The sequence below is a fragment of the Mus caroli genome, chromosome 13, assembly GCF_900094665.2.
Source record: "Mus caroli chromosome 13, CAROLI_EIJ_v1.1, whole genome shotgun sequence".
Lineage (NCBI taxonomy): Eukaryota > Metazoa > Chordata > Mammalia > Rodentia > Muridae > Mus > Mus caroli.
In genome coordinates, this window is record NC_034582.1 from 5,964,366 (window position 1) to 5,974,721 (window position 10,356).

Below are 10,356 nucleotides of genomic sequence, written 5' to 3' on the forward strand. Positions count from 1 at the left end.
AGTTCCAGGACAGCCTGGGCTACACAGAGAAACCCTGTCTTGAAAAACCAAAACCAACAAAACAATAACAACAAAAAAGTAGGTTCTAATACTAGTAAAGGAATGCTCTGGTAATAGATGAGCTTGGCAGAGTGTGAGGGCCAGGAGGAAAGGGCAAAGCTTTTTTCTTCCATGTGCTTTTGTGTAGACTGCCACCAAAAGATGTGGCCCAGATTTATGGTGGGTCTTCTTACTTCAAATGATACAATCAAGAAAATCCTTCACAGGCATGTCCAGATGCTTGGGTTTTAGTTGATTCCACATGCTGTCAATTAGGACTGCTGAGATTAGCTCTCACCGGTGCAAAGCTCACGCCTCCCTGGCTTTAGAATGGTCATTCTAACTGTACAGATGTTCACTAAGATGTGTAGTTTGTCACTTGGAAAATGTTTGAGTGTCTACTTTAATCTAGCTTTGTGTATTTTATTTGTGAACTTGTTCCAACAAAGTGATTAAATTTAATAAAGGAATGAAACAGTGATTTAGCAAAAAAAAAAAAAAATTTAGGAGGAGGATTTTGACTCGTTGTTACAAAAATAACTCATTTATTTAATGTAAATATTAAATCACTTCTTCATAATTGTGATCTTTGGAACTGGCAAAGTTTGTGTTTTGCCTCTCCTGAAGTCCTGGCTGTGGTGTCTCCTTAGGAAGCTGTTTTGGTTCTTCTTTCCCTCTCTGCAGGGTACTTCTCTCCCGGGGTTTTACTTACCCCTAACATGTAACAAAGGATGATTTTCTTCCCATGGCAGATGGTTTCCTGATAACACAAGGAGCTTGATGACTGGACTGGCTAGCATACAGTTTTTCAAGACTCTTTGATCACACTGTTCCTCTGGAGACGCAATGGCCGTTGTTAGTCTGGAAAGCTGATAATTAGTGTATCCCCAGAGCATGAAAAGCATTTACAGAAAACACTTTGGTTTTCATGAGGAAATAGTGTTTATAGAAGTACTTTGGCTGTAACTGTTCTTTATTGGTGGTGGTCTGAGTTCATTTAGCATGGCAAAGTTTTCTTTTAGAGGAAATATGCTTGAATATTTCTCTGTTGCATATTGGTGTGGAAATAATAGTGGCCAAATAATTTTGTAAACCATCTTGTTCCATAGTGCTGGAGTGAGAACATGGTAGGTTATACATTATTGTACATTTTACCACACAATGGAAGGCATTTATATGTATGTGGGTTTCTGTCTTTGTGTATATAGTTTGTTTTGTCACCTTGACACAAATTAGAGTTACCTGTGAGGAGGGAACCTCAATTAAGGAAAATTTTATGTCAGATTCACCTATGTGCATGCTGATGAGTTTTCTTAATTGTTGATTAATAGAGGTGGGAGCAGCCTGGGTTGTATACAGAAGGTGGCTGTGCGCAGAACGCCAGTGAGTGGCGTTCCTCCATGATTTCTATTTCAGTTCTTGCTTCAGTCTCTGCCCTGGCTTCCCTTAGTGATGGACTAGACTATAACCTGTAAGTTCCAGTAAAAACTTCCTGCCCCAGTTCGGTTTGCTCATGGTTTAGTCACAGCATCAGAAAGGAAACCAAGACTGTATTTTTAATCAGTTTTTCTGTCCATCCATCCTTCTGTCCATCCATCTATCCTATTGTTGGGAATTGAATTGAATTAAGAACCTTGAACAGCTGGGAAAGCAGTCCACTAAATTATAGTCCAAACCCTAAACTTCATTTATGAAGCAAAATTGTACTTTTTCTTAAAACCAAAACAAACCTCAAAACACTAAAAAATAAATAAATAAATAAAAATCTTACAATGTGTAAAAAGTTTTCTTACTTGAAAGTATGAAAGTATTTTCTTCCTTATGTCATTTTCAGACTAAATTATAGGAACTTATGCAGATATTACGTTTTTGGAGAGGGGGAAGATAGGATCTTGCCATGTAGCTCAGGCTGACTTTGAGCTCATTGACAGTCCTATTCTAGCTGGAACATACTGCTACTTTTAATTTAGAGTGATTATATTTTATTAAAGAGAAATTTTAGGATGCTTGAGACTTTTCTTAGGTCCTTGATGTTACTACAGAATCTGGTGTCATTTTATTAAAAACCAACATATCAGCATGTGGTTTTGTGAATAATTTCAGTTTAGAAATGTGGTGTTCTTCCTGATTTTAGTTACAGAACATCTTTCTTTAGTCACATATGTGCGTGTGTGGGTGTTCTGTGTGTTGTAGTGTGCTTTCTTCACTCCCAGATCCTTCTCTTGGTTTTTGTGGGGTACTGAAGATTGAATCCAGGTCTTAGTTTATGTTATGTATGTTCTTAACCACTGGAGATGTGGAGACTAAGTTCCTGTGCCTTATGTTATCAGTTATCTATTGTAAGACATTTTGTTCCAGCATTCAAATGAGAACATAGGATTAAATTTTTAATAGCCTTCTTTGCAGACATAAACCATGGGTTACTTAAAGGTAATTAAAAACCAGTGTAACTTGGAGTGTGTGAAAGCTTAGATATGTACATACTCTGATCTTTAAGAGCTTGCTTAAAAAATCTGAGTGGTGTAATAAATTTATGTGTATTTATTAATATGACTTAAGGTTAATATTGGGGCAGATTGCATTTTTGTTTTTTGTTTTTCTGTTTTTTTGTTTTTTGTTTTAAGAGTAAATAAGTTGGGCAGTGGTGGCACATGCCTTTAATCCCAGCATTTGGGAGGCAGAGGCAGGCAGATTTCTAAGTTTGAGGCCAGCCTGGTCTACAGAATGAGTTCCAGGACAGCCAGGATTTCACAGAGAAACCCTGTCTCAAAATAAAAACAAAAACAAACAACCCTCCCCCCAAAAAAGAGAGTAAATAATCTTGAAAAGACATGTTGATTTCCCATTAAGAAGACGAAATGAATGTTAGCTGTTCTTTCTTCTCAGGAAACCATGCCAAGGTGACTAAGGAATTTTGTTTCCTGATTCTGTTAACAGGTTGGAATCAGGTTACTTTAGCTTGTCTTATGTCCCATGAGGCTGCCATCTGAGACTTTAAAGTTACTGCTACATTATTTGAAATAGGGTTTCCTAAGCACATTAAATCTCATTTTGTTTATATATGCACACAATAAGAGACTTTTGTAATTCGTATGTAATCTCCTATTGGTTATTTAGTTTCAGATAGTAGCGAGGTTGATTTTTGCTAAAATCCTTCCTAAGAACACTTCATATAAAATCTGCAGAATCTTCATATAAAAGGACTAACTTGTTAGCTCAAATTACATATTCTTGTATGTAAATGACAAAAGGCTTTATTGCTGAGAACAAGCTTTTCTAAGGTGGATTAAAAGTTTTAACTTTGAACACAGTCAAATGTATCATACATTGATTTACTTTGAGAATAGCATCAACTTACGTGTATACTTAATGCCCACGTTTGGGAGGCTGAGGCGTGTGATTGTGAGCTTTAGGCCACCTGGGAGATGTATTTTGTAAAAGTTGAGTTGTTACTTTGAGTCCTTAACAGTCAACTGTTCATCTGCAGCATTGCTGTGGAGGGAACTGAATACTTTTATCCTTAGCATTTCAGTTGTTTGAGGTACTGAGAAGTTTCCCAATCATTGTATTGTCATAACATAGTCTCTCTACACATGTGCCTTAAAGGGCGATGAAGCACTTAATCACTTAAAAACAAAAGTGTAGGAGCACCTAACATCCAGTTGTCTTCTGCCGTCTGAACTTGAATCATTCAATTGTGCTTTATAAGTATCAAAATTTTCCCTATCATTTTTTGTTGTCGTTCATAAAAAAATCTTTATGTTGTTCACTGATTCAGGTTATCTATCCATTTAAGTCCACATTCTTTACAAATAGGTTACTTGTGAAATGGCAATGAGTGGAAACTTTTTTTAAAAAAATGTCATTAAGGCCTGTGAAGCTGGCCATTTTTATCTTGTAGTAGATGTATTAAACCCATCCTTCTAAGAGAGGCTAGCTTAAAGTGACAAGCTTTGGGGAGGTGAAAGGAGACAGCACTTATAGTTTCTCATTCACCAGCAGGCACCAGATGCCCTTGGCATCTGTAAGTCTGTTACACTGTGAAAGAGATGCATGCTGTCCTTGTTGTCATTTGTTATGTCAGATTGGAAAGAAAAGCACCCTTCCTTTGAGAATCTTCCTGTTTTTATATTTATCTTCATCTAGTTGGATTTCTCTATGGAAAAGTTGGGGACTCATAACATTTATATCCATCCACAAGGTGACTGGCCAGTTTCAGATTCATGAATTACTGAGAAAACTCTTGTCTATATTTTGTTAGGCTGATGCTCGCCCTGTGTGTAAAGTCCCAGCATTGTGCACCATGCCTTGATGCACATTTGATCTATTGGATGTTGGAAGAATAGTGGCCTTTTCCCTACCAAGTAAAAATTGAAGGAATTCTAAGTCTTTCCAATGTAATAAATAACCGAAATGAGCAGGAAAACCCCCATTGCCCAAAGCAGCAGAGTGGATTCCTTTGTCCTGTAGCCAGATGAGCTTTTCTCATCAGGAGAAGAGCCCAACTGGAAGTCTCCAGGAAAAGTCAGTTGATACTGAGAGGCAATTGACATAATCAAGGATTTTCTGGTCAACACTAGTACAGAGGTAAAAGGTGGAGGAAATATGAAACAGATCTGGTCACTAAAAACATGTTAACCTTCTTGCTGCCAGAAACCTTCTGACTTGGAAGTTACAGAGCAGGAGCCAGCATGGCTCTAAAGTTTTACATCTGGGAGAATGGTGCTGGAGTTCAGTGGCTGAGCCGGTCAAAGTTACCCTGATGTTGCTGTTCCCCTTGCCTGCTCATGTTCTGTGTTCAAAGATAGGGTCTCTGATATTGTCTTCTACCACAGACTTCCTGACAGGCTCCAGGAAAGAGGAGTGATGTATGGGCATCACACATAGCTGAGAATTTATTCTATAGTGCTCTTTTTGTAGGTTTGTATTTTTACCAATAAAGCAAATGAGTGTGTACCCTTGAACTGTATTCATAATTTTATTGGTGACCTTGAGAGAACAAAATATTCCTGGTCATGCTCTTTTTATTTGATTTAGTGCTAATTTATTTTCACACAGGAAGCAGAATTAGTTGGCTGATTGTCACACATTAATGTGTATCTCAAATCTTATTACTGCTTAGCTTGAGTAACCACCTTTATTTCGCCTTTTTTTTTTTTTTGAAATCAAATTTGATTTAGATGCATGATATTGCATCTCCAGTGATGTAGTTAAGAAGCAGGTACTACAACTCCAAATATTTCCAAGTTATAATCATCACTATTAGATTGGTATTTTAGCCACATTTGGTGATTGGAGTTAGAACTTTGTGTAAAGGTCCAGATACTAACTATACTGTGTTTTCTGAGCCTCCCTTACTTGTATGCGTTCTTTAAATGTTAAAGAACATGCTTTCCTTCTTAGTTCTCTGGATGCGCTTCAACCACTGAATGTGTCCTTCACAAAAGTTGGTGCTAGTACATTATTAGCCAGCATACCTTTGTTTTATTATTTAAAAGTCACTTAACTTCATGTTAAAAATTAAGGTTTATTTTCTGTTTGAAAGATTTTTCTTTCTGCATGACTTAAGCATATCTTCCCATATACCAAATACAGCACAGATAAGCAGTGGTGTCTTGGTTTGGGTTCCTGTGATCGCTCATAGCTGATGGAGAGCTGTAGAGAAGCTGCTAGTCCATGCGTGAATGTTGTATAGGCCAGAAACTTCATACAGATAGGCAGGTCTCTGAGACTCAGTTCTAACTTCCTCCATCCACCAAAGGAGGTGTCACCTTGTTCCCATCTGAATAGAAAAAAAAATGCTGGAAAAATAGATGTCCTTAAGAACCTGAGCTATGCTTTCACAAGGATTTCCTATTCTTAACTCTTTGAGTCCTTTCAAAAACAAATGACCAAAAGGCTACTCATTTCTGCCCCCTTCTCTGAACTGGAGAAGTTGTTTAAGGTGAGTGTATTTGAGTGACTGTTCTACCTTCTAGCACCCTCAAGGCCTTACTTTTGGTATGTGTGATGCTTTTCTCTTCTGGAAAGCAGGTGAGTTCTGCTGTGCTGAGTCCAAAACGCAAACATCCTGCTTCCGATGTTTTGGCTGCATAGAAATCTGGGGTTGTGGCATTTCAGGTTTATACCATTGTCATGTGTAGAGAACTATGGTGACTCCAGCCATCTTTACACAGAAACATCACAATTCTGTCCATCCTCATGACATTATGAATATTGTAATAGCAATGCTTGCAAGCTCGATGTCCACAACACTGGAAGTAGATTACCCAGGGTACCCTTGTATTAGTGGGAAAGTAAAGACTAGAGCCATACAACCTTCCTAATTATTGATGCTCAAGAGTTGTAAGCGAAGTAAAAAAGAACTGCCAGAAATTGACTATGAAGGAAATTTGTTTTAACTGGAGAATCAGCATTGCTGCTATTTATCTGTGGAGTTTCTTTCTTTTGTTGAAAATGTTTATTTCCAGAAGGTATCTCTCCCCTACCTCATTCATATTTACCTGATTAGGATAAGGGAGGGTTGTTGAAGCAGGTTGCTATTCGTAAACCTGAGGTTGGAAACTGAATATGAACATTTATAATACATATTTAGGTAATGTTAGTATAGTCTTTCGCAGCTCTGTGTGTATGTGTGAACATTTAGCCTCTTTCCATTTACTAAAATTTCTTTTTGTATGAAGAGATTAATTCTTCATAAACGGAGATGTCAGCTACCGAAACATTAGTACTGAGATTGCTTCTGATGTGCTTATAAAAAGGTAAAGGTGTATGTGGGGGGATATGTTTGGGTGTGTAGTCAGGTGTGGGGGAAGGAGGTGCCTCTGTGGGCCCATGTTGAGGCATCCCTTCCCCCTGAGGGACCAGATACATGATGGTATAGTATAGAAGAGTTTATTCAGGGGATAGGAAGGGGAATTAAGAGAGTAGTAGAGAAGAGAAGAGAAGAGCAGTAGAGGCCAGCTGAGAGGACAGAGCAGGAACAGGAAAGTAAGAGAGAGAGGAGGCGGGGGCAGGCAGTCACTTTTATAGTTAGTCAGGCAACAACCAGGTAACTCTGGGACGCAGCTTCGACAAAATGATAACAGCTTCTTCATCTAATATTACCTGAGGCTTGGGTCTGAGATGGGATGTAACATGGGAGAGAGCTAGCAAGATTTATTTCTTCCTCTGTGTGGCCTACTAAGTGAGTGTGGTTTTAGTTAAAAAATGTAGTAGTACAGGATTTACTTAAATTGTTCACATTTGGGGGTGCTACCTCTATCTTCAGAAACTGGTGAGATGTTGAGGGACTCTGAGCCAGCAGTGCCATGAAGAAAAGCCCAGGTTCTCTGTGTGGACAGCCCATGGAGTTGCACAGCTGGAAAAGGGCAGGAGATGATGCCATCATCCAGACCCCTCCATTCCAGCACAGCTGCTTGCTTTCTGAATGCATGAGCTTTGAAAGCTTCAAAGTGTTAAGCGAACTGTAAAAATAGCAACTGTGTTGAAGCCTAGGAGGACTTATTTTGAGTGTGCTGCTTAAAAGAAAAAGGCAACTCTGCAATAGTCAAGTGCTGGCCTCCTGCTGGCTAGTAGTTCACCGTCATAGGACATACAGTAGTGCAACCCCGCAAAGAAAGATTTGTGTGTTTATGCTGAGTTATGTCAGTGAGACACTGTTTGTAAGATTCCTGATTGGGCTTTAACTACATAAAGGTAGCTGTTAGAACTTTGTTTCATTGTGATTTTATCGAGAATACTCACATGTATACAATGAAATATGATTGTAGCCAACCCTAGAAGACCTTATTTAGTTATAAATATAATATGTCATGTACCATATATTATAGTTTCTTTTTAAATCTACTTTCAAATTTATTTATGAGCTAAAAATAAACCTTTTTATTTATAAAGTATGCAATCTCAGTTATTTACATCACATATGAGCAACATTTCAATGGTTTTCAACATCCCTTAGCACAAAAGTAGAAAGATACTTGTGAGTACAGCAAGGTCTAGCTAGCTATACTGCTTCCTAGATGACAAAATTTCTGGTGACAGTATCTACAACACCCAAAAATCAATGCAGAAATCAAAGTTCTTATCTATAAGAATAGACTGGCAGATAAAGCCCCTTTTGTATATATTGACTTTTTTTCCCCCATGATATTTGTAGAACATGATTTTTATATTTTCAACTGTTGATATTCAACAAACAGACTACTTATTTTAAGGTGTATTTTATTGTTATATCTCCTTTTTCATTTCTGATTTTATTAATTTGGATACTGTCTCTGTGCCCTCTGGTTAATCTAGATAAATATTTATCTATCTTGTTGATTTTGTCAAAGAACCAGCTCCTAGTTTTGTTCTTTGTATAGTTCTTTTGGTTTCTATTTGGTTGATTTCAACCCTGATTCCATGATTTTCTGCCATCTTCTCTTCTTGAGTGTATTTGCTTCTTTTTGTCCTAGGGCTTTCAGGTGTGCTGTCAAGCTGTGTGTAAGCTTGCTTTAGTTTCTTTTTGGAGGCACTTAGAGCTATGAATTTTCCTCTTAATAGTGCTTTCATTGTGTCCCATAAGTTTTGGTATGATGGGTCTTCGTTTTCATTAAATTTTAAAAAGACTTTAATTTCTTTATTTCTTCCTTGACCAAGTTATCATTGAGTAGGGCATTGTTCAGCTTCCATGTGTATGCGTGCTTTCCATTGTTTTTGTTGGCGTTTAAGACCAGCCTTAGTCCGTGGTGATCTGACAGGGTGCATGGAGTTATTTCAATCTTCTGGTATCTGTTGAGCCCTGTTTTGTGTATGACCAATTTTGGAGAAGGTACTGTGAGGTGCTGAGAAGAAGGTATATTCTTTTGCTTTAGTATGGAATGTTTTATAAATATGTTAGATTCATTTGGTCATAACTTCTGTTAGTTTCACAGTGTCTCTGAGAGTGGGGTGTCGAAGTCTCCCACTATTATTGTGTAGGGTGCAATGTGTGCTTTGAGCTTCAGTAAATTTTCTTTTAGGAATGTGGGTGCCTTTGCATTTGGAACATAGATGTTCAGAATTGAGAGTTCTCCTTGGTAATTTTTTCCTTTGAGTATGAAGTATCCTTCCTTACTCTTTTTTGATAATTTTAGGTTGAGAGTTGATTTTATTCGATAATAGAATGGCTACTCCAACTTGTTTCTTGGAACCAATTGCTTGGAAAATTGTTTTCCAACCATTTACTCTTGTGGTAGTGTCTGCCTTTGTCACTGAGGTACATTTCCTATATGCATATCCAGTCTGTTAGTTTGTCTTTTTTGGGGGGAATTGAGTCCATTGATGTTAAGAAATATTAAGGAAAAGTGATTGTTACTTCCTCTTATTTTTGTTATTAGAAGTGGATTCATGTTTGTGTGCCTATCTTCTTTTGGATTTGTTGAAAGATTACTTTCTTGCTTTTTCTAGGGTGTAGTTTCCCTCCTTGTGTTTTCCTCTATTATCCTTTGTAGAGCTAGATTTGTGAAAATAAATTGTGTAAATTTGGTTTTGTCATGGAATGCTTTGGTTTCTCCATCTATGGTAATTGAGAGTTTTGCTGGGTATAGTTGCCTGGGCTCGGGTTTGTGTTCTCTTAGGGTCTCTATGACATCTGCTTAGGATCTAGCTTTCATAGTCTCTGCTGAGAATTCTGGTGTAATTCTGATAGGTCTGCCTTTATATATTACTTGACCTTTTTCCCTTACTGCTTTTAGTATTCTTCCTTTGTTTAGTACATTTGGTGTTTTGATTATTATGTGATGGGAAGAATTTCTTTTCTGGTCCAATCGATTTGGAGTTCTGTAGGCGTCTTGTATGTTCCTGGGCATCTCTTACTTTAGGTTAGGGAAATTTTCTTCTATAATTTTGTTGAAGATGTTTACTGGACCTTTAAGTTGTGCATCTTCGCTCTCTTCTATACCTATTATCCTTTTTTTTTTTTAAATTAGGTATTTATTTCATTTACATTTCCAATGCTATCCCAAAAGTCCCCCACACGCTGCTCCCCCACTCCCTCCCCCACCCACCCACTCCCACTTCTTGGCCCTGGTGTTCCCCTGTACTGAGGCATAAAAAGTTTGCACGATCAATGGGCCTCTCTTTCCACTGATGGCTGACTAGGCCATCTTCTGATACATATGCAGCTAGAGACACGAGCTCCCAGGGGGTACTGGTTAGTTCACATTGTTGTTCCACCCATAGGGTTGCAGATCCCTTTAGCTCCTTGGTAACTTTCCCTAGCTCCTGCATTGGGGGCCCTGTGATCCATCCAGTAGCTGAATGTGAGCATCCACTTCTGTGTTTGCTAGGCCCCGG

The 10,356-nt window shown here is 38.1% G+C and overlaps 1 protein-coding gene across 6 annotated transcripts in view; it reads left to right on the forward strand.

Moving 5' to 3' along the window:
* Positions 1-10,356, forward strand: part of Dip2c (disco interacting protein 2 homolog C) — a 385,770-nt gene that overhangs the window by 118,545 nt on the left and 256,869 nt on the right. The window lies entirely within an intron of this gene.